We start from the raw sequence: 22,222 nt of genomic DNA, 5'->3' as shown, positions 1-22,222 counted from the left end.
TAGATGGAGGAAGGGAAGGGATTACCTGAAGTTAAACTCCTAGCCTACCTGGTGACCAGACTGTCTTTTATCCAACTTTAGACAAGAGCACTTTACAATTTTCATACTTCCAGGATTAGTTAGATGTCCAAAACAGGCTCATCTCCTCATCTCACCCAGTGCCCCTGCCTTCAGGTCCCCCCCTCCCTCCCCGCCACCACTCCCAGGGGACACAGCCTGAGACTTGTAAATTTAGCTAGATGCTAGTGGTTCAAACTTTGCCTGTGATCACCCATGTTTTGCCGCTTGACTGCTGCCGTGGGGTGGGGGAGGGAGGGAGGAACATAGCAGGCCCATGATCAGGCCCAGCCAGAGGATGTAACTTTTATTCCCCCAGACATGCCTAAAGAATGCAGAACAATGACACAGGAACAAGGATCCACATTACAAACTGCTAGCAATCCTTAAGAAATCAGAACAAGAGAGCTACAAGACCAAGACAAACACAAAAACAAACCTGGCTGAGTTAGGTACCTTCCACCATAAGTGGGCTCCTTAACACAATAGAAATCAAAGTCTCCAATATCCTGGGAGGCAAGACTCTCACAAAAGGAGAGCTAACTGAGGTATGACCCCTCTCACCACAACCTTGATGAAACTCCTCAGTATAATCATACTCTAGAGGTCATGGGTGGATTATTGAATGCATCCACTCCTCTATCCTCCCACTATTACAGACAGATTGATCCCCAGAAAATAGAAACAGGACAGAGAAACACAGACTTACTTTCAGAAGATTTCTGAATGACTCCAAAAGGATTTTGGATTGCATATCCAGCATTCATGAGCTGGCTGTTAGAGGGGTGGAAAGTTCATGGGGTTCAGGAATGTCTCAGTGGGTACCTCCTCTGTGGAGATTTCCATCTTTTAGAAGTCAGATCTCCTAGGCCGTCCGACAGTGTGGCTTTAAGGAACTATAATGCCCCACCTTGGCACTGGGATCTTGCTGACTGAGATCCCGGATGAGCCCCCATCTGTTTTAAGATAAATGCAGTTGGGAATCAAGTCAGGAGAAAACTGAGAAGCCACATTTTGAAAGATCAAATTGGGAGTCCTTATTTGAAGGCCAGCAACTGCATGGTGGACTCCTGTCTCAAAAACCAGCAGCCTACAACACAACTTACACAAAACCTTCGAAGACAAAAACCATATGCTTGGGCGGTGACAAAGCCCCAACATAAACAAAAGACACCAGGAGAGGCACCAGGAACATGATTTGCCTAAGACTAAAGAGGACACTACATTTACATATCCTCTCTGAAGCTAAACAAGGTAGTATATCTGCAATTCAAAGGATGGATTGTCTCACCTCTAGGCCTTGGAAGCAGTGTGGACAGCCCCCCATCACTTGGCTAGGCACCAGTATAGCTGGGAAAACAAGGTGACTTACTTAGACCTAAGCTTTCCTCTACTTGATTATCTAAACCATGGACATTTAGATCATTGCTTTGAAATCGTTGTTCTTACACTATAATTGCTGAAGTAATTCTCAGCATACTCTTTAGCTGCTCTCACAGTAAGGCTCAAGACCCCACTGAGCATAATTTAGTAGTAGTAGTAGTAGTAGTAGTAGTAGTAGTACTTGGGCTTGAACTCTGGGCCTGGTCACTGTCCCTGAGCTCCTATTACTGAAGGCTAGCATTCTACCTCATTAAGCCATAGTGCCAGTTCTAGTTTTTGAGTGGTTAGTTGGAGATAAGAGTCTCACGAGGACTTTTCTGCCTGGGCTGGTTTCAAATCAAGATCCTCAGATCTCAGCTTCCTGAGTAGCTATGACTACAGGCATGAGCCTCCAGTACTTGGCTTCCACCGAGTTTTGAGGTTGGCAGCTTTTATCATGGGCCCTTTTCCTACTCCCATGAGGTAACTGGATCCATCAATATGATACAGTCCCACACCAGGGATTCCCTCCGTGTTCCCTGCCTTCCCCCAGGCCTGCGTTGAGAAATGTTGGGCAAAACCCTGCAGGGATTGTTCTGTCTCTTGGAGTATGTTAGTCCCCGAATCTTCCTCCTCATGACCTGGCCTTGGAGGTAGAACTTGTGTTACATATTGGCTAGGTCCATGGTCATACCAACAACTTGCTGTGGACCTGAATGTGACTCTGTAAAGAAGCTCTTCAGTTAATTCCAACAAATGTAATGAATTGAGCAGTATAGGGTCATTTGATTTCTTGGAGAGAATACTGTGATAATACCCATACATGTGCAGCTGACTATTACTGCTTTTATCAAAGTCCACCAGTTAAAACATAAAAATTTTTACATAGTCACTAGATGTGAGAATGGAAGTTTACCATCATTACAACACCTAGATATCACAGATGGTTCGAATGCTGGAGAGTCAGAATCATACTGATGAGTATGACAGCATTCAATTGCTGTTACAAGAATTAACAAATTACACTAACTACTAAAGTCCAAGCTATTTATGTGTTGATTAGAATTGCAGAGCATTTATGATGCTATGCCGCTGTAGATCCTGCTACTCAGGAGGGGGAGGCAGGAGTTCCAGACAAGTATGGGCCACATAACAAGATTCTTTCTCAAATAAAAAACATAGACCATCCAAAAATTAATATCAGTGTAACTCGTGATAAGCATCAAGCAATGTCAGACACCACATTCCATCCGTTTTCCAGCAGCTTACCACTATCTGAACTAAAGTCAACTAGAACAAAATACTCAGTACCAAGACTGGAGTAGAAATGCAGAATGCTTAAAGTATGACTGTAAGAGTATTTAATATGTAGAAAGACAAAAGTATTGAACACAACTATGCTTCCATTTTATCATCCCTTCACTGTCTTTTTCCAAATCTACAGAAAAACCATGGTATTGCTGTGTGAAGTATGTGTTTGTGTATACGTGTGTGAGTGTGTGCCAGTAATGGGGCTTGAACTTAGGGCTTTGTTGTCTTATTTAGCTTTTTATGTGCAAGGGTAGCACTATACCAATTGACCCACATCTCCACTTCTGGCTTTTTGGTGGTTCACTGGAGATAATATGGTCTCATATCTATCTGCTGAGGCTGACTTTGAACTGTGCTCCTCATATCGTACGTAGCATCCCGAGTACTATGACAACAGGTATGAATCATTGGCACTGGCTGTGGTTTTGTTTTTGTTTTCAAAAGAAGGCTCCAAAATGAGTGCTGGTGACTCTAGATTGTAATCTTAGCTACTCAGGAGGATGAGATCTGAGGATCAAGGTCTAAAACCAGTGAGAGCAGGAAAGTCCTTGAGACTCTTATCTGCAATGAACCATCAAAAAGCTAGAAGTGAATCTGTTTCTCAAGTGGTAAAGTGCTAGACTTGAGCAAAATAGCTGAAGCCCCAGAACAGGCACAAAAAAAAGAAAAGAAAATGAGGGTATTGCAGATGACTCAAGTGGCATCCAGAGTGGCATCCACTAAGGAATATGCAAGGTCTGAGGAGTGGGCAGCAGGGGTGTGGCAGGGAACTCCACACCTTCCTGAACAAAGACTGCCCCTCTGCCCCTGCAACAGCCTCCTCCATCACCACCCACTCCAATTAGCCACAGGGCCCCTCAAGCTGCTCGCCTTTACCCAACTCGAAAATCTGTGGCCCCGCCCTTCCGTTTTGTGACCTCACCAATCAGAGAAAGTGAGACTCACCCCACAGTCTGTTAGTCAGCCTGGGCTCAGTGACACGCCTGCGCACTAGCCATTTTAAGTCAGAGTAAAGGCCAACCAGATGAAGGGTGGTGGGGGTGGGGGGGGGGTGAGGGAGGAAGGAGCTCGCGCATGCGCAGGAGCTCTGCCCATGGGCACGCCCACACAAGGACAAGCCATTCAGTTCCCGCTCCTGGCCCCGCCTTCGCGAGGGTGCACTTCCGGCGACGCCTGAGTGCTGACACTCCCACAGCCAGCCAAGCCCCGCGAAGCCCAGCTGAGCCGCGCGCCAGCAGCCTGCAGCAATGGAGGGTCGCATGAAGCTGATGAAGATCATCATGGGCTGGCCCTTGTGGCGCCAGACACGGCGCTGGAAGAACCCGATCCCCTTCCCCGAGATGTTTGACGGCGACACGGAGCGGCTGCCCGAGTTCATCGTGCAGACCGGCTCCTACATGCTGGTGGACGAGCACACCTTCTCGAGCGACGAACTCAAGGTGACGTTCCTCATCACCCGCCTCAAGGGCCCGGCCCTGCTCTGGGTCATCTCCTACATCCAGAGGGACAGCCCGCTGCTCAGCGATTACAAGGGCTTCCTGGAGGAGATGAAGCGGGTGTTTGGATGGGAGGAGGATGAGGACTTCTAGGCGGCGGGGGCTGCGGGGAGGGGGTGCCACGCCATGGCTCGGTGGCACGGGCGCCGCCCTGCCTCCCCGCGCGCCCGCGCGCCCTCCCGCCGTCCCTCCGCCCCTCGGCCCCTCGGCCCCTCGGCCCCTCCGTCCCTGGCTGAGTGCAGTCCCGTGGAGTCGCCGTGATCTCGGTGCCGTGCGCGCTGCTGTCCCCTCCCGTGTCGCGCTTGCCTTTGTTCCAGGAACAGCGCTGCTGCAGCCTCCCGCGGCTGTGTGTGGCCCTGGCCCTCGCTGAGCTGCGCCCCGCGCCGCCCGCGCCGGCAGCCCAGCCCCCTCTGCCGTGCACATCTGGACGCTGTCCGGGGCTCAGGCCGCGGCGAGCTGCCTGCGGGCCTAGGAGAACACACAGCCTCCCGCCGCGCTCACCTGCCGCTGCCGCACCGCCACCTCCTCCAGCCTACCTGCGCTGCCTCTGCCATCACCGCCAGCCACCCGCGCCACCACCCACCTCCACTGCCGCTCTCACCGCTCTGGACTCCCCTCCCCGCAGACGCACCCGAGCTGACACAGCCCAAGGACACCGATTCACACAGCTGGCCCAGCCCACCGGGGACAGCCAGCCTGTCACCTTCACCTGCAGCCGGACACAGCCCCTCCTGACCCTCAGACTCTTCTTGTGTTCCTGGCAGCCACACCCAGGCTCTCATTTTCTCCTGTGGAACAGCCCCCCCTCCACCCACACCCCCACTTGTGTATGTGTTCAGAATCTACAGCTGCCTCTCTGATGTGTGTGCTTTTTCTTTACCACAGTAACCCCTGTGGTCCCTTGAGCTCTTCTACCCTCTATGTACAAAAGCCTTTCTTTCAATAAATGTCAGCTACTACTTTAAAGGAAATGGAGTTTTCAAGTGTATAGCGCCTATCCCTCCCAGATCCTGCAACTGCAACAACCTATTTCTGGATGAGTGGCTCTGTTTCCTGTCACTCTGCAGCTGATATTGACTCTTACATTGCCAAACAGAAGACTGAGTACTGGGGTGATCCTTAGGGTGGATACTTTACTGACAGCCACCCATGGGACAGATGATCAGTCTTCTAGTCACTTTTAGGTTCCTTAGGAAGTGTTCCTTGATAGGATTCTAACCAAGGCCAGGTAAGAAGTCACAGAGGTGCTTTGGGGGAACAGTTCAGAAATTTTGTAAAAAGCCTGAATATGCAGTCCTAATTGTCACAAACCATAAATTTTACACATTTGTTGGTGAACACTGAAAAGTTCTATCTCATTATCAGTAAACCAACAATGGCATATGTACTTCAATTGAAATAGTTACATTCACATTGTTTTCTCTTGTAGGTAGTAGAAAAAGGAATGAACTGTGATTGTAATTTGGGTAAGTACGTGGTTGAGAAAATGCAGAAGACCAGAATTAATCATTTTTGTGCCATCCTAGGACTTGAATTTAGGGTTCAGACACTGTGCCTGACTTTTTTATGCTCAAGATTAGCGCTCTGTCCCTTGAGCCACCGCTGCTCCACTTCTGGCTTTTTGGTAGTTTATTGCAGCTAAGACTCACAAAATTTGCTGCCAGGCTGTTTCAAACTGTGATCCTCAGATCTCAGCCTCCTGAGGAGCTAGCATTGCAACTGTGAGCCACCGACACTTGGGTACAACTTAATTCAATAGACAGGAAATGAATCCCCAGTCTTTATTTTAAGTAAACCTTTTTATGTTAAATATGTATTTTTAAGAATCTTTCATCAAATTTGTCAATGTCAATATCCTAACAGTCATTTGGCTTCTGAGACAATGTCATAGTGTGATTTCAAATGGGTGCATTTAGTATTCTTCACAGAGACAACCATTTTATATACATACATACATACACACATGCATACATACATATGTACATACATACATACATATACATACACATTTCATATTTATTTAAGAAATTGGCTCTTTTTTTTTTTTGGCCAGTCCTGGGGCTTGGACTCAGGGCCTGAGCACTGTCCCTGGCTTCTTCTTGCTCAAGGCTAGCACTCTGCCACTTGAGCCACAGCGCCACTTCTGGCCATTTTCTGTATATGTGGTGCTGGGGAATCGAACCCAGGGCCTCATGTATACGAGGCAAGCACTCTTGCCACTAGGCCATATCCCCAGCCCCACGAAATTGGCTCTTTTGATTCTGGAGTTTGGAAACAAGTTCTACAGTGAACAAGTTAGAGACCTAGGTGAGCCTAAATGTCCCAACTTGAGTCCATAGATACGTAAACTAGATGAACAAATAATATTTATGTTCTTGTCTTGAAGGTCACATCTCATCAGCAGAAATTCTCTTTTACTGTTAGAGGTCAGGATTTTATTCTGCTCAGGTTTTTAAATGATTAAATGAGATCTTCTAGCTTTAGGAAGGGAAATGTTCTCTTTTATTTTTTGCCAGTTGTGGGGCTTGAACTCAGACCCTGAGCACTGTCCCTGGCTTCTTTGTGCTCAAGCCTACCTACCACTCTGCCACTTGAGCCACAGAACCACTTCTGGCTTTATATATATAGTGCTGAGGAATCAAACCTAGAGCTTCATGTATGCGAGGCAAGCACTCTACCACTAGGCCATATTCCCAGCCCTGCAATATGTTTTACTCACTCCAATTGTTAAGATTTTATTCTCATCCCAAACACTCTCACTGACACACAGAGTAATACTTGACCAAATATCAGAAAACTTCATGGCACAGTCATAATGACTCAAAAATTTACCATGACAATTTGTATCATCAACTTTGTCTCATTTTAATATTTTTCTATAGTCTGTGATAGAGGAATGAATCACATTGTTTAAAAAAAATTTTTTTCTCTCTCTCCCTCTTCCTGCCCTTTTTTTCATTTGAACAGTTTTCTTATATGTTGTGGTTTCCAGGGAATATGTGTGTATGTTATATATATATATATATGTGTGTGTGTGTGTGTATATGTGCATATACATTATATATATATATATATATATATCCACAATAGCTCATGCTTGTAATCCTAGGTATTTAAGAAGCCGATAGAACTTGTGGTGCAAAGCCAATCCTGAGAAAGAGTTCACAAGGTATTATCTGAACCAATAAAAGTTGGACATGTTGGTACATTAGTGTCAGACTATCATCCAAACTAGGAGGATCATCCTGAACTGCCCTGTGCATAAATGTGAGATATTATTTAAAAAATTAACTAATGTTAAAAAAGCTGAGGTGGTTTGGCTCAAGAAATATAGTTCTTGACACATAAAAGGCCCTGAGTTCAAACCTAAGTAACACCATATATATCACAGTTGGTCAAGGCTGTACTCCCAACTGCTCATGAGGCCCTTGAACCCAGAAGTTCAAGACAAGCCTTGGTAACATAGTGAGACCTTATCCCAAAAAACAAAGAAACAGGGCTGGGGATATGGCCTAGTGGCAAGAGTGCTTGCCTCCTACACATGAAGCCCTGGGTTCGATTCCCCAGCACCACATATACAGAAAATGGCTAGAAGTGGCGCTGTGGCTCAAGTGGCAGAGTGCTAGCCCTGAGCAAAAAGAAGCCAGGGACAGTGCTCAGGCCCTGAGCCCAGGTCCCAGGACTGGCAAAAAAACAAAACAAAACAAAGAAACATGGTTGGGTGCCAGTGGCTTGTGCCTATAATCCTAGCTATTCAGTAGGCTGAGATCTGTGGATCAAGGTTCGAAGCCATCCTGGGCAGGAAAGTCCATGAGACTTATCTCCAATTAACCACCTCAAAAAGCCAGAACTGGAGCTGTGGCTCAGGTAGTAGAGTCTTAACCTTGAGAAAAAAGCTCAGGGATAGTGTCCAGGCACTGAGTTCAAGCCCCAGAACCAGCGTATGTGCGGCACACACACACACACACACACACACACACACCACCACCACCACCACCACCACCACCACCACCAAAAAAATTACAGGTTTTCACTGGGGATAGTGGCTCATATCTGTGATCCTAGCTACTCTGAAGCCTGGGGCCAGGATTGTGGTGTGAAGCTAGTCTAAGGAAAAGTTTGTAAGATCTCAGTTCAGAAGAAAAAGCTGGGCATGGGTGCACATTCCTGTCATCCCAGCTATAGTGGAAGACATAAGCAGAAGGATTAAGGTCCATATTAGCCCAAGCAGAAAGTACCTGGGCAGGTACTTTGAGCATGAGGGCCTGAGTTCAAACCAAGAGTTTGAACCAGTACCCTCCCCAACAAAAAAAAATTGTAACATTTTGAATTGTGTACCTATAAGCCTCTTTTTATGCTCATTTATTCTACCAGAATACCCTGGAATCCAAGATCTTAGGTCACTAAACCAGTCAAATACCACATTACCCCCTCTGAGCCTGAATTTCCCATATTAAAATTTCTGTGCATGTGTATCACAAAATTTGTATAGCTTTATTTAGATTATGAGCTTAATTTCAATACTGGCCCTAACTACTAACCCCCACCCCGTACTAATTCTATTTTCCCTTTTATACCTTTTATACTCATCTTTGGTCAGTCTTTGTTCCTTCTTTCACTTCAAAGTTCTGGCTTCCTAGTATGGAGTATAAAACTTGCCAAAAAAGTGAGGAAAATAAATTTAAAAAAGAATAACTGTAAGTTTTAAGACTAGAAAGTAATTTCTATGGACTGAATATTTGTTTTCTCCTTCCCCCAAATTGATACCAAAGTGATAGTATTTGGACTTGGAGCCTTTGAGAGGTAATTAGCTTTTGGTGAGGTCATAAGGTTGGAGCCCCCAGGATGAGATTAGTACCCTCATGAAAAGATAGACCACAGCCCTCTCTACCATGTACATGGCACATCAGTGAGATGAGAGTGCTCACCTGCCACTTGCTCACCTGCCACTAAATGTGGTAGCACTTTAACCTTAGATTTTCCAGCACCCACAACATTGATAAATGAATGTTTGTGGTTTATAAGACATCTCATTTATGTTGACACAAACCAGCTAAAACAATAATGATACAGAACCTCCCCTGACAAATACTATTTTCTCCTCTTCCTACATGGAATTTTATAAAGATGCCCATGTAAACTCTTAGCCCTCCCAAGCTATTTGTAGCAGGAAAGAAGAATTGGAATGACAGAACTAGCAGAGCCCTCAGGAATGGCTTAATGTTACCATTAAATAGACTTGCAGCAATGGATTCTCTTCTGTTCTTGTCTTGTATAATAATTGTAGTCCTCTCCTGCCCTTCTGCCTTCCAATTGTGAGGTGTGTTTTTGAGAGTCTAAACTACTCTTTTTATCATTGTTCAGTCTGTAGTATATTGTTATAACAGTAAATGAAAGAAGATAAATGGTAAGAAGTCACCCTTTCAACGGAAGACAAGGGAAAAGATAACAAATAAATAAATAATAAACATTGAAGAAAAGCCCAAAGAGTGCTGTGATTCATTTCTTTTTCTTGTACTCTGAAAAATCTCTGAGCATGTATAAATTAAACAAAAGACGAATTATAGCTTTTTTGTTAGGAAGTACTAGGGTTTGAATTCAGGACATTGTGCTTGCTGAATAGGCGCGCTACCACTTAAGTTATACCCACTGCCCTTTTTTACTTTTTAAAAAATTTCTTAGGGGGGCTCGGGATATGGCCTAGTGGCAAGAATGCCTGCCTCATATACATGAGGCCCTGGGTTCGATTCCCCAGCACCACATATACAGAAAATGGCCAGAAGTGGCGCTGTGGCTCAAGTGGTAGAGCCTTGAGCAAAAAGAAGCCAGGGACAGTGCTCTCAGACCCTGAGTCCAAGCCCCAGGACTGGCCAAAAAAAAATTTCTTAGGGGCTAGGAATGTGGCTTAGTGGGAAAGTGCTCACCTTGCATACATGAAGCCCTGGGTTCAATTCCTCGGCACCACATATATAGAAAAAGCTGGAAGTGGCACTGTGGCTCAAGTGGTAGAGTGCTAGCCTTGAGCAAAAGAAGCCAGGGACAGTGCTCAGGCCCTGAGTCCAAGACCCAGGACTGGCAAGAAAAAAAAATAGTAAATTAAAAAAAATAGTTGTACAAAAGGGTTACGTATCCATGAGTCAGGTTATGAATACAATGCTTCTTAGTGACACCCCTTCCTTCCCCCTCATCTTCCCCCTCCTGTCCCTAACCTCAATTTCTATACCTCATTTTTTACATAATATATTGAATATAATGACTATATTTGTTTACCTTCATCCTTGCTTTCATTATTTTTTTTCCAGTCCTCGGGCTTGAACTCAGGGCCTGAGCACTGACCCTGGCTTTTATCTGCTCAAGGGTAACATGCTACCACTTGAGCTCCAGTGCCACCTCCAGTCTTTTCTGTGTATGTGGTGCTGAGGAATGGAAGCCAGGGTTTCATGCATGCAGCACTCTACCACTAAGCCACATTCCAGCCCCTGCTTTCATTATTTTCAAAGTCTCCCTTTTTGCCTAGGGAAGTGTGAACCATGGTCCTCTTTATACTTTTGTGAAGCTGGAATCACAGGTGTTAAGCACCATATCCAGTTTTATGTTCATTAAGATATAATCTTAGGAAATTTTTGCATAGGTTAACCTTGAACCACAGTCCTGATATGTTTCCAAATAGGTAAAATTATTTGCTTGAGAGACAATTCCTAGTTCAATTACATATTTTGATAATGCAGCAAAATAACATCCTATGAACCCACTAGGATATTATGAGTTAGAACATTTCACTTTCTTGAACAATTGCCAAAAGAGTAAAGAGATTTATATTGCTATAAATCTAAGGGATTGAACTGCACATGAGCTATAGAAAGTGACTTTTTTCTGCCTTGTAGGGAAATTTATCATATAGTGTTTGGATGTAATGTTTCTCAACTCAGGTTCTGCTTCAATTATCTACCAATTCTGCATTTTCCCTATTAAGTATATAATCTGAAACTATATGTTTTGCCAAAATTCTATAATTCTACTCATTCCTCAAATAATTTCTAAAATAATTGTGACGGATGGTCAACAATATTGGTGGCAATCCTTCCTAGCTGGCAAACCAAGTAGGGAGGAGCAATGTTTTCCAAAGGGGTATGTGTGTTTGTGTGTGTGTGTGTGTGTGTGTGTGTGTGTGAACATGGGGCCTGAGTGCTGTAGCTGAGCTTTTATGCTCAAGACCAATGCTCTACCACTTATAGCACAGCGCAACTGCTGGCTTTTTAGTGGTTAATTGGCAATAAGTCTCACAGACTTTCCTTCCCAGGCTGGCTTTGAACTGTGGTCCTCAGATCTCAGCCTCTTGAGTAGCTAGGATAACAGGTGTGAGCTAGCAGTGGATGGCTGTTAAAAGCTTTAACAGAAATGAGGAAACATTTTGCAAGATGCTTCCTGGATCACTTCTTACATCCAAATGATAATAAGGATGATAAAAACGTGAATGATAATAATGGTAATGGTATAATAGTTCATATCCTAGGAAACTATAAACATGCTTAACTAGTTTATTGAGAAAGTAACAGTAAATGGTCACTGTTGTGTACCCATGGTCAATACAACAAAGCACTCTGGCTGAACTGTTTAAGAATCAGCCAGACAGTGACAGGACATACAATCGTCTATCCAAAATGGTGCTTGCATTTACAGGACTAGTGGGGGAAAGGGACAATACACTTGAAAACTCGATTTCTTTTTAAATACTTTCTGACATTTATTGAAAGAAAGGGAAAGGCTATTTTACAGGAAATGAAGAAACACTAGAGAGGACACAGGGGTTACTGTGGTAAAGAAAAAAGCACACACATCAGAGAGGCAGCTGTAGATTCTGAACACAAACACAAGTGGGGGTGTGGGTGGAGGAGGGGCTGTTCCACAGGAGAAAATGAGAGCCTGGGTGTGGCTGCCAGGAACACGAGAAGAGTCTGAGGGTCAGGAGGGGCTGTGTCCGGCTGCAGGTGAAGGTGACAGGCTGGCTGTCCCCGGTGGGCTGGGCCAGCTGTGTGAATCGGTGTCCTTGGGCTGTGTCAGCGCGGGTGCGTCTGCGGGGAGGGGAGTCGAGAGCGGTGAGAGCGGCAGTGGAGGTGGTGGTGGCGCGGGTGGCTGGCGGTGATGGCAGAGGCAGCGCAGGTAGGCTGGAGGAGCTGGCGGTGCGGCAGCGGCAGGTGAGCGCGGCGGGAGGCTGTGTGTTCTAGGCCCGCAGGCAGCTCGCCGCGGCCTGAGCCCCGGACAGCGTCCAGATGTGCACGGCAGAGGGGGCTGGGCTGCCGGCGCGGGCGGCGCGGGGCGCAGCTCAGCGAGGGCCAGGGCCACACACAGCCGCGGGAGGCTGCAGCAGCGCTGTTCCTGGAACAAAGGCAAGCGCGACACGGGAGGGGACAGCAGCGCGCACGGCACCGAGATCACGGCAACTCCACGACTAGGGACCGAGGGATGGAGGGACGGCGGGAGGGCGCCAGGGCGCGAGGGCGCGCGCGGGGAGGCAGGGCGGCGCCCGTGGCCACCCTGGCGGTTTGAGGCCCACTCTTCCCCAGAGCACCCGCCCCGGGCCCCAGGCTCGGGCTGCCTAGAAGTCCTCATCCTCCTCCCATCCAAACACCCGCTTCATCTCCTCCAGGAAGCCCCGGTAATCGCTGAGCAGCGGGCTGTCCCTCTGGATGTAGGGGATGACCCACTGCAGGGCCGCGCCCTTGAGGCGGGTGATGAGGAACGTCACCTTGAGTTCGTCGCTCGAGAAGGTCTTGTCGTCCACGAACATGTACGAGCCGGTCTGTACGATGAACTCGGGCAGCCGGTTCGTGTCGCCGTCAAACAGCTCCGGGAAGGGGATCGGGTTCTTCCAGCGCCGAGGCCCGCGCCGCCGTCTGGGCCAGCTCAAGTAGGCCTTCATCAGGGGCACCCGATCCTCCATGGCTTCAAGCTCGTTCCGCTGGGCTCAGCTAGGCGCTCGTGGCTTCCCTAGAGATCAGCACCCACTAGCAGTCAGATCTGTGCGTGGATGGCGGCGTAATCGCTAGTGTAATGCGTAAACGCTAGTGCGCAGATGCGTCATGACCGCTAGCTGTAAGGGGGCCTATCACCCCCTAGGAGACGGGGTTGGAATCACAGGGGCGTGGCTGGGATTTCTCTGTGAAGATTGTGGGGAAAAGAGAAAGCAGCTGGGGGAGGAGTGGAGGATGGTTTGGGTTGATTGGTGAAAGGGGCATCCGGTGTCCTAGAGAGTAGGCGTTTGATGTTCCTCAAGGTTAAAAATCTTCCTACCACATCCCTCTCCGGCCATTACTCATCTTTTCTCTCTCTGTCTTTTTTTTTTTTTAAGAGAATAGTTGATTCGTTTCTGTAACGAACTCATGTCGATAAGAAGCTTCGTGTTTAGTGCAGTGCATTTACCCCTGGTACAAATGGAAAAAATTAAATGTATTGCCTCTAGACCAACATAATTTATGTCACCTTTCATCTTATATATTCCCTTTCACAGGCTCAAATCTCACTGCCACTTGAATGACATACTCTGAATACACTTTTCAACTTCATGCATGTAAGCAAAACCATATTATTTCCCTGGTTTCAGATCTAGCTTCTTTTCAGTGTTAAAAGAAAGCTCCAAATGTTTGCAAATACTGACAAGCCACAGTTACAGAACAATGCACCTGGAGCTGTTCACATGAAGAGCGTTAAATATTACAAAATTGCTTACTGTGTTACAAATTTGCCCTGAAATTATGTGCCATGGTATCTTGGGCATAAAGAGTTCCCAAGCCTGGAGCACGTTCCTTCATGGTTAGCATGAGACTGTCATTTTGCTTTCAAGATAGGGTCACATGCACTATAACATCATCATGGAACAGTCACCTCATCCTCTCTGCCACAGACTATTGGCCACTAGCAAGTCACAATGCCCACCCCAGATCAGATTCTTGGGATGATGGAGGCCAATTTACAATCCATAAAACATAGCAATCCATTCACCTGTCAAAACTATTTGGCTTATTTCCCAGGCTTTCAGAATTACAAATGGATCAGCTATCAACATTTATATAAAGATTTGTGTGTGTATGAGTGAATGTTTTGACTTACCAAGGGCAAATGTCTAACAAAGCATTTCTGTGTCATACGGTTCCTAATATAAACTCGCAGCCAACTAGAAATAAATGGAAGCTCCAAATTTGATTAACAGTATCTATTAAAATAAATAGTAGCTGGGCACCAGTGGCTCACACCTGCAAGCCTAGCTACTCAGGAGGCTAAGATCTGAGGATCCTGGTTTGAACCTAGCCCAAGCAAGAAACTCTCTGACACTCATCTCCAATTAACCACCAGGAAACTGGAAGTGGCACTGTTGCTTAGTGGTAGAGTGCTAGCCTTGAGTAAAAAAGTTCAGGGACAGTGCCCAGGCCCTGAGTTCAAGCCCCATGACCAACAACAACTTTAATAAAATATAGGAAAATAAAAAAGAAAATTAAAAGGAAAAACCTCCACTGTAGACATTATACATAAAGAAGACATTTTCATCATTTTCATCAGTTCAGTACAATATTCAGTTGGAGAGTCTAGACAATACACTAAGGAAAAAAAGAGTAAGGAAAGAAAATAAAAGCATGGATATTTTTATATTGGTCAGGAAGACCAATTATTGTTAGGCTCATGATCATGTACACAGAAAACTCATTCATTCTCTGGCTTTAGTAAAAATATGAGAAAGCCAGGTATAGTGTGGTTTGTTTCTGTAATTCCAGGTGCTCAGGCAGAAACAGGAAATATCACAGTTTCAAAACAGCCCCAGGACAAAGTTACCTAGACTTCCCCACAACAAACAACCTAGTAATAGGTGAGGCATATGTAGGAGGTTCATGGTCTTCCCTGGGCAAAATGCACTGGACATTATCTGAAAAGAACCAAAAGCAAAAAGTTATGGAGAGTAGACCTGGCTCAGGTGGTAGACTCAAGCATGACTCGTTCACTTTAATTCTAGTACTTCCCTCTCCCCAATACTGAATCCAAGCTAGCTTTGGGGGTACATGCCTGTAACTCCAGAACTCAGGAGGCGAAAGCAGGATCATGAGTTCATGGCCAGCTTAAGCTATGAAGAATCTGTCTGGGCTGGGAAGGTGGCCTAGTGGTAGAGTATTTGCTTCCCTCACATACATGAAACCCTGGGTTCGATTCCTCAGCACCACATATATAGAAAATGGCCAGAAGTGGCACTGTGGCTCAAGTGGCAGAGTGCTAGCCTTGAGCAGAAAAGAAGCCAGCAGGCTGGGATGAAGCTCAGTGGCAAAGTGCTTGCCTAGCAAGTGCAACGTCCTGGGTTCAATCCCCAGTACCAAAAAAGAAAACACACAAAAAAAAACAGTTTAAAAAAAAGGAAGCCAGGGACAGTGCTCAGGCCCTGACATCAGGCCCCAGGACTGGCAAAAAATACAAAACAAAAAAACTAGAACAAGAAAGGAATTTAACAAGATTTTGGACATAGATGAATAAACAAAAATCTATTGTATTTCTAGTAACAAATGAGAAATATGAAGTTAAAAAATTAAGCTAGGCCTGGTAGTACATGCCTAGTCCTTCTACCATTAAGGAGGGTGAAGCAGGATGATTGTGAGTTGGAGGTGAGCCTGGACCAGAGTCTTTGTCTCAAAAAAATTAAATATCACAAAAATGTTTAAAAATTAGGGTTAGGTTGGGCATACTGCCTCAGGAGGTTCAGATCTAAGTGAAGTAAAGACACTCTGTCTGGGCAATGGGCCTTGATGGTGAAGGACATTCTTTGCAGATGTGTTTTGAGTTGGTAAGTTCCAGGAAGGTCTTACTCTCTTTAGATGATTGGTTCTTGATTCCTTTTGATTTGATTTGTTTAACATCTGTTAGATTTGAATGTTCATTGGTTTCTTTCTTTACTTTGATTGTGTTCACATCTGATTTGCTTTCTACTTTGCTAAGATGAATTTCATGCACCTTGTGTGGATTTTGGCCCATATTAGCCATGTGTACGCTGTATTCAGGGTGGTAGGGCTTTGTGACAGGAGTCTCTCTGAAACCTGCTAGTGCTCCAATAAGAATGTCAAATTCGGCCTTTTAAGCGGTGGCTTCTCTGTTCTTATGACTAGATCTACCATACAACATCAGGATCATGGTTCAAAGCCAGCCTGGGCAGTAAGTCTGTGAGAGTCTTATCTCCAAACAACCACCAGAAAACCAGAAGTGGCACTGTGGCTCAAAGTGGTAAAGCACAGCCTTGAGCACAACAAGAGCTCAGAGATAGCACTCAGGCCATGAGTTCAAGCCTCACAACCAACAAAAACAAAAAAATAGGGTTAAATATTATAAAGATGTGAAATACTTGTAAGCTAAAAACTACAGATACTCCTTTCATCATTATAGAATATTTGAATGATGGAGGAGTATATTTGTATTTATGAGTTAAAAGACTTAATATTGTTAACACCAAAATTCTCACAAAGTCAACCTACAGATTCAAATTCCCTAAAAAAATTAATATAGAAAGCATACTTTCTAATATTCATGTGGAAATGAAAAAGATATACAATAGTGAAAACAACTTGGAAACAAGAAATAAATGGTAGGACTAACACTGTTTGATGTCAAGGTTTATGATAAAGCTACATTAATTAGGACAATGTGGTATTCTTATCAAGATTAACAGTTACACAGAACTCAATATGGAATTCATAAATAGATTCACACACAGCTGATTTTGGACACAGTTGTAAATACAGTTTTGTTGGCTAAAGAATAATAGTTTCAATAATGATACAGCAATAACTGTATATCCACTTATGAAAAAATAAATTTTGGGGGCTAGGAATATGGCCTAGTGGTACAGTGCTTCCCTCACATACATGAAGCCCTGGGTTCAATTCCTCAGCACCACATATATAGAAAAAGCCGGAAGGGGCGCTGTGGCTCAAGTGGTAGAGTGCTAGCCTTGAGCCAAAACAAGCCAGGGACAGTGCTTAAGCCCTGAGTTCAAGCCCCAGGACTGGCTAAACAAAAAAATGAATTTTGATGTATGGTTCATACCATGTCCAAAACTTAAACAAGAGTTTCTTGACACCAGTGGGTCAAGACTGTAATTTAAGCTACTCACAGGGCTAAGATCTGAGGATCTTGATTAAAAGCCAGAAGTCTGAGAGACTCTTATCTCCAAACATCCAGAGATCAGATCACAGTACTGGCACGCGCGCATACACACACACACACTCATACACACACACACACACACACACACATTCATCCTAGTAGTAAAACCTAAAATTAAAAAACTCCTTAAAAACTTTTTGCACCCTTAGATTAGACAACAATTTAACTCTGACATTGAAAGCAAAAGAGATGTAAAATTAGATAAATTGGACTTCAAATTAAAATGTTTATGTACTAAATACATCTCTTATATAATGAAAAGATAGGAAGAATGTTGGTGAAAACTTTGATAAATCACATATCTAATGAAAACTTGGATATAAGATACATGTAGAACCCTCAAAAGTCACCAATAAATCATGAGCCAGTGGCTGTGGTTCATGCCTATAATCCTAGCTACTCAGGAGGCTAAGATCTGGTGATTGCAGTTTGAAGCCATCCCAGGCAGGAATGTCTGTAAGACACTTATCTCCAATTAACCACCAAAAAGCCAGAGGGGAGATATGAATTTAGTGGTAGACACTAGCCTGGAGCACAAAAGCTCAGGTACAGTGCCCAGGCCCTGAGTTCAAGCTCCAGGGCCAACACACACACACACACACACACACACACACACACACACACACACACACACAAAAGCATATGAGAAAGCAAATGAGAAAACCATTTGAACTAGTACTTCACCAGAAAAGTAAATAAGATATTCATCATCTCTAATTATTAAAGAACTGTACATTAAAACTATAAGGAGTTACTTCTTCCTACCTATTAGAGTGCCTAAAACATCCAGAACAAAACAAAATTTGAAAATACCAAGTGCCACTGAGATTGTGGAGCAACTTACATTACTCATACATTACTGATGGGAAAAATCATATAGTCATTTCGGTATTTTTTTTTTCTGGGCTTGGGGCTTGAACTCTGGGCCCGGGAGCTGTCCCTCAACTCTTCAGCTCAAGACTAGTACTCTACCACTTTGAGCTGCACCATTACTTCCCATTTTGTGGTGGTTAGGATAAGAGCCTCATGCACTTTCTTGCCCAGACTGGCCTTGAACCTGCAATCCTCAGATCTCAGCCTCCTGAGTAGCTAGGATTACAGGAGTGAGCCACTGGTGCCTGGCCATTTTAGTATCTTACAAAGTTCCTTCATTCAACTTTACAGGCCAGGATATCTCCTCTCCTGAAATAAGCACTATACTGAAATGTTTAAGCATTTATTTTTTCCTGTTCTTAACAGTGATATTAAGTGGAATCATAAAGTACATTATTTTGTAGATCACATCTTATACTCAATTACTACGTGTGGTATTGAAGTGCCAGACTTTGAAGTCAGGCCCCATTTTCCACATGAACCCCATTTTACCACGCGAACCCCACTTTACCACGCAAACCTGAGATAAGCAGGCCCTGTGAGCAGACCCAGGACAAGCCCATTAGGGCCCAGTCGGTGTAGAACTCTAACGACTGGGAATGCTTAACTCTAACTGCCCCCAGAATGCCTCGAGCCCTGAGCCAATCAGATTTGTACCTGTGTCCTAATCTTGCTTGAACACCTGATTGTTGTAACTTTGTTCTTTGCCTTTATAAGCTCTGTGTAATCTCAGCTCGGGGCTTCCTCCTAAACTCCGCTGTGTCGGTGGGTAGGACGAGGCCCGAGTTGCAGCTCGCTTAAATAAAGCCTTGCCTTGCTTTTGCATTTCGGAATGTCTGAGTCTCGGTGGTCTTCTTGGTGGTGGTTTCGCAACTTGGCATAACATTTGAGGGCTCGTCCGGGATGGCCCCAGAGACCCCCCCGAGACCCCAGACTCCGAAGGTAAAAAAACAGCACTGTTCATTCTGTGTGTCTGTGTGATTTGTAGTTTTGATTTCTGTTTTGGCCAGCCACCTGAATCTGAACCTGTAGGTAGTGAAGGACCAGCCGGAGTGGACACACTCATATGGACAGTCCTGGAGGACTTGGGGGACAACTCAAGCCCTCCACAGGGGGCTCAGGCTTCCCACTACCACCCTGAATCTGAAGGACTGGACCGGGAGGCCCTTCTAACGGGCGCCCATCCAGTCGACTCTATATTCGGGGTTGTCTGGTCCGCTCCTACACAGGAACGGGAGAGAGCCTCAAGACTGTGTGGTCTGCCCCCTCACAGGGACAGGAAAGACACAGTGAGACTGTGTGGTCTGCCTCCTCACAGGGGCAGGAGAGACACAGTGAGACTGTGTGGTCTGCCCCCTCACAGGGGCAGGAGAGACACAGTCGAACCTGTAAGCCGCGGCTCCCTAAGTCTGTCTGTAAGTGTTGTCTGGTCTTTGTGCCTGTGATTATTTTTGTGTGTTTCTTTCTTGCGCTGTGCCTGACTGACAAACAGATGATGGGGAACGTTCCTTCCATTCCCCTGAACGTAACTTTAGCTCACTGGAAAGATGTATAGGTGACAGCCCACAATCAGTCAATCAGTGAGAGTGTCCGCAAAAAAAAGAACTCTAGGGGGACCCCCACCCAGCCTTCTTAAGCAGAAAATTGTTTGGTGTGCTAAAATGTTTTACTAAGACTAAAAATGTTTTACTAAAACTATCAAGCCCTGGAAAATGAGGCTGGAGAATGCTAAAATCATTTGTTAAAGGTTTTTGTCTTAAAATGTATGGCCGATGCTTATTCAGCGCGCTTTACGATCTTTTGAAAATGTATGTGTGTGTGCATGTGTGAGTGTGAACATGTTCAAGACTGCAGTATGATGCAAAACTAAGTTTAAGTTTAAATTCAAATGGTCATCAAGTTTGGGCATTACCAAATGCTTTAAAGGTATTATTGCATTGTTTTAAAGAGGAACTAGAGTTAAAAAAGGATTTCTCAGGGTTCTTTAAAAAAATCAGAGCTAAGTGTCAGAAATTTGGATTTAAAGAATATATATATATATGTGATAAACTAATGGGGATAGAAGTAAACTCTCATTAACTCTATGTATGTAGGAAGAAATGGCAAAATGGGCCAATGTTTCTCATTAATATATTGGAAAGCTGAATGGATAAGTATTTCTAATTGTAATTCTTGCATTAAGGAAAAATTCAAAGGTCTTCATGCCATGCAGTAACTGGGACTGAAGAAAAAAAAGAGGCTCTTTTGAAACAAGCAGCCTGTAGGCAATGGGCAGCACCTGGTTTCAGAATGCCTGTGAGCTTCAGTTTTTCCAATGCAGATAAAAGCTAAAGTGTTGTGTTAGTGTTAAAAAGGCTTTGGAAATCAAGAATACATTTCTAGATAAGAAATTTGGAAGTAAAATTGCCCTAAATAATTATTGCAAAGTGAGAAAAGGAGAATTATGGCTACCAAAATGTTTAATTGCCATTCCAGCTTCTTTGTAGGTTTTTTGTAACAGTTTCCAGCAGGCCCACAGAGAAGCACAGGTGATTCCTACAAGTTTGTCAAGATCTAATACTGACCCTTTATAAGTTCCAGGTAAGAGCATGCTTAAAAACTACTTCTGTGTGGACCACCTTGTTGCTTCTAATTGGAGTAAAGTGGCCCCTTGTAAGACTCACTGATCTGAAATCTGCGGTTCGAAGCTAGCCTGGGCAGAGAAAGGTCCCTGTGAGAGACTTGTCTCTAATCAGCCAGCAGAGTGCTGGGAACGGAGTGGTGTGGAGCTCAAAAGTGGTAGGGTGCTAGTCTTGAGCTGGAGAGCTGAGGGACAGCGCTCAGGCCCTGAGTCCAAGTCCAGTGAAAAGTCACTCCTCCTGGGACAAAAGTGATGGAGCATCCAGAGGCAGTAAGCCAATGCTTGGATGGCAGAGATGGTGTCAGATCCTAGAGTCACTACTGTTTGGCCTTTCAAAAGTTAATCAAAGCCGGGAAGTCGTAGAAGCATAGTTTGTAAGCATGCCTTTCTAATGCCCATGTCTACTGGGCAGGAACTTGCCAGTCATCTGTGATAGTGGTTAGTAAGGGTAAGTTTGTCAAATGAGAGGATAGATTAAAATCTCAACCCCCCGCATTTACTCAAAGCTCTGACTGGCAGTGAGAATTTTAAGCTGATACATCTACTCAGGAAAGAAAGCTTGTAGACCTGAGATTGTGTCCTTATTGAGATCTGTTAAAGGCCTGCAAAGGTAACTTTTTAGGTCATCAAAGATCAGTTCCCCAGCCAGTCAGGAAAACCGCTTTTACAAACTAGAATGTTAAAAGGCACAAATTTGTAAACCTGAAGTCACCTATCTGGGCTTCATATTAAGAGAGGGCAAGCATTGGCTGTCAGATGCACGTAAAGAGACTGTGCTGAAAATCCCTGTGCCTAAATCAGCCAGACAAGTCAGAGTTCCTGGGAACAGCAACAGCAGGCTTTTGCCGGCTGTGGATACCTGGGTTCGCTGAGATGGCCAAGTTTCTATATGAAGCCACCAAATAATCTAGCCGACCAGGCAGCCAAGGAAGCAGCCCTTCAGCCCAGAGCAAAAGTATTGACTTAGTAGACCCAGGGCCACGAGCTTTGCCTCCTGTGCCCCAGTATTCCCAAGAAGGCTTGGAGTGGATAAAGAAAATTCCCATGGCCCACAAAACCCCTGGGCAGAGAAGGAAACAATGACTGGTGGAAAACTTGTGAAGGGAAACTTATCCTGCCACAAGGGCTGGGTAAGGGGATCCTTAAGAGAATCCACTGAGCTTCTCACATGGGAACCCGAAAAATGCAGGACTTGCTCCAACACTCCAAAGTGAAAATTAGACAAGGAGATCAACTTATTGAAGATATTGTTAAAAATTGCAAGGCCTGTCAGCTTACCAATGCCCCCAATCAACAGATTACTAAAGGAGCT

Source organism: Perognathus longimembris, chromosome 28 (assembly GCF_023159225.1).
Source record: "Perognathus longimembris pacificus isolate PPM17 chromosome 28, ASM2315922v1, whole genome shotgun sequence".
NCBI classification, from domain to species: domain Eukaryota; kingdom Metazoa; phylum Chordata; class Mammalia; order Rodentia; family Heteromyidae; genus Perognathus; species Perognathus longimembris.
Note: the sequence above shows the minus strand (reverse complement) of the source record.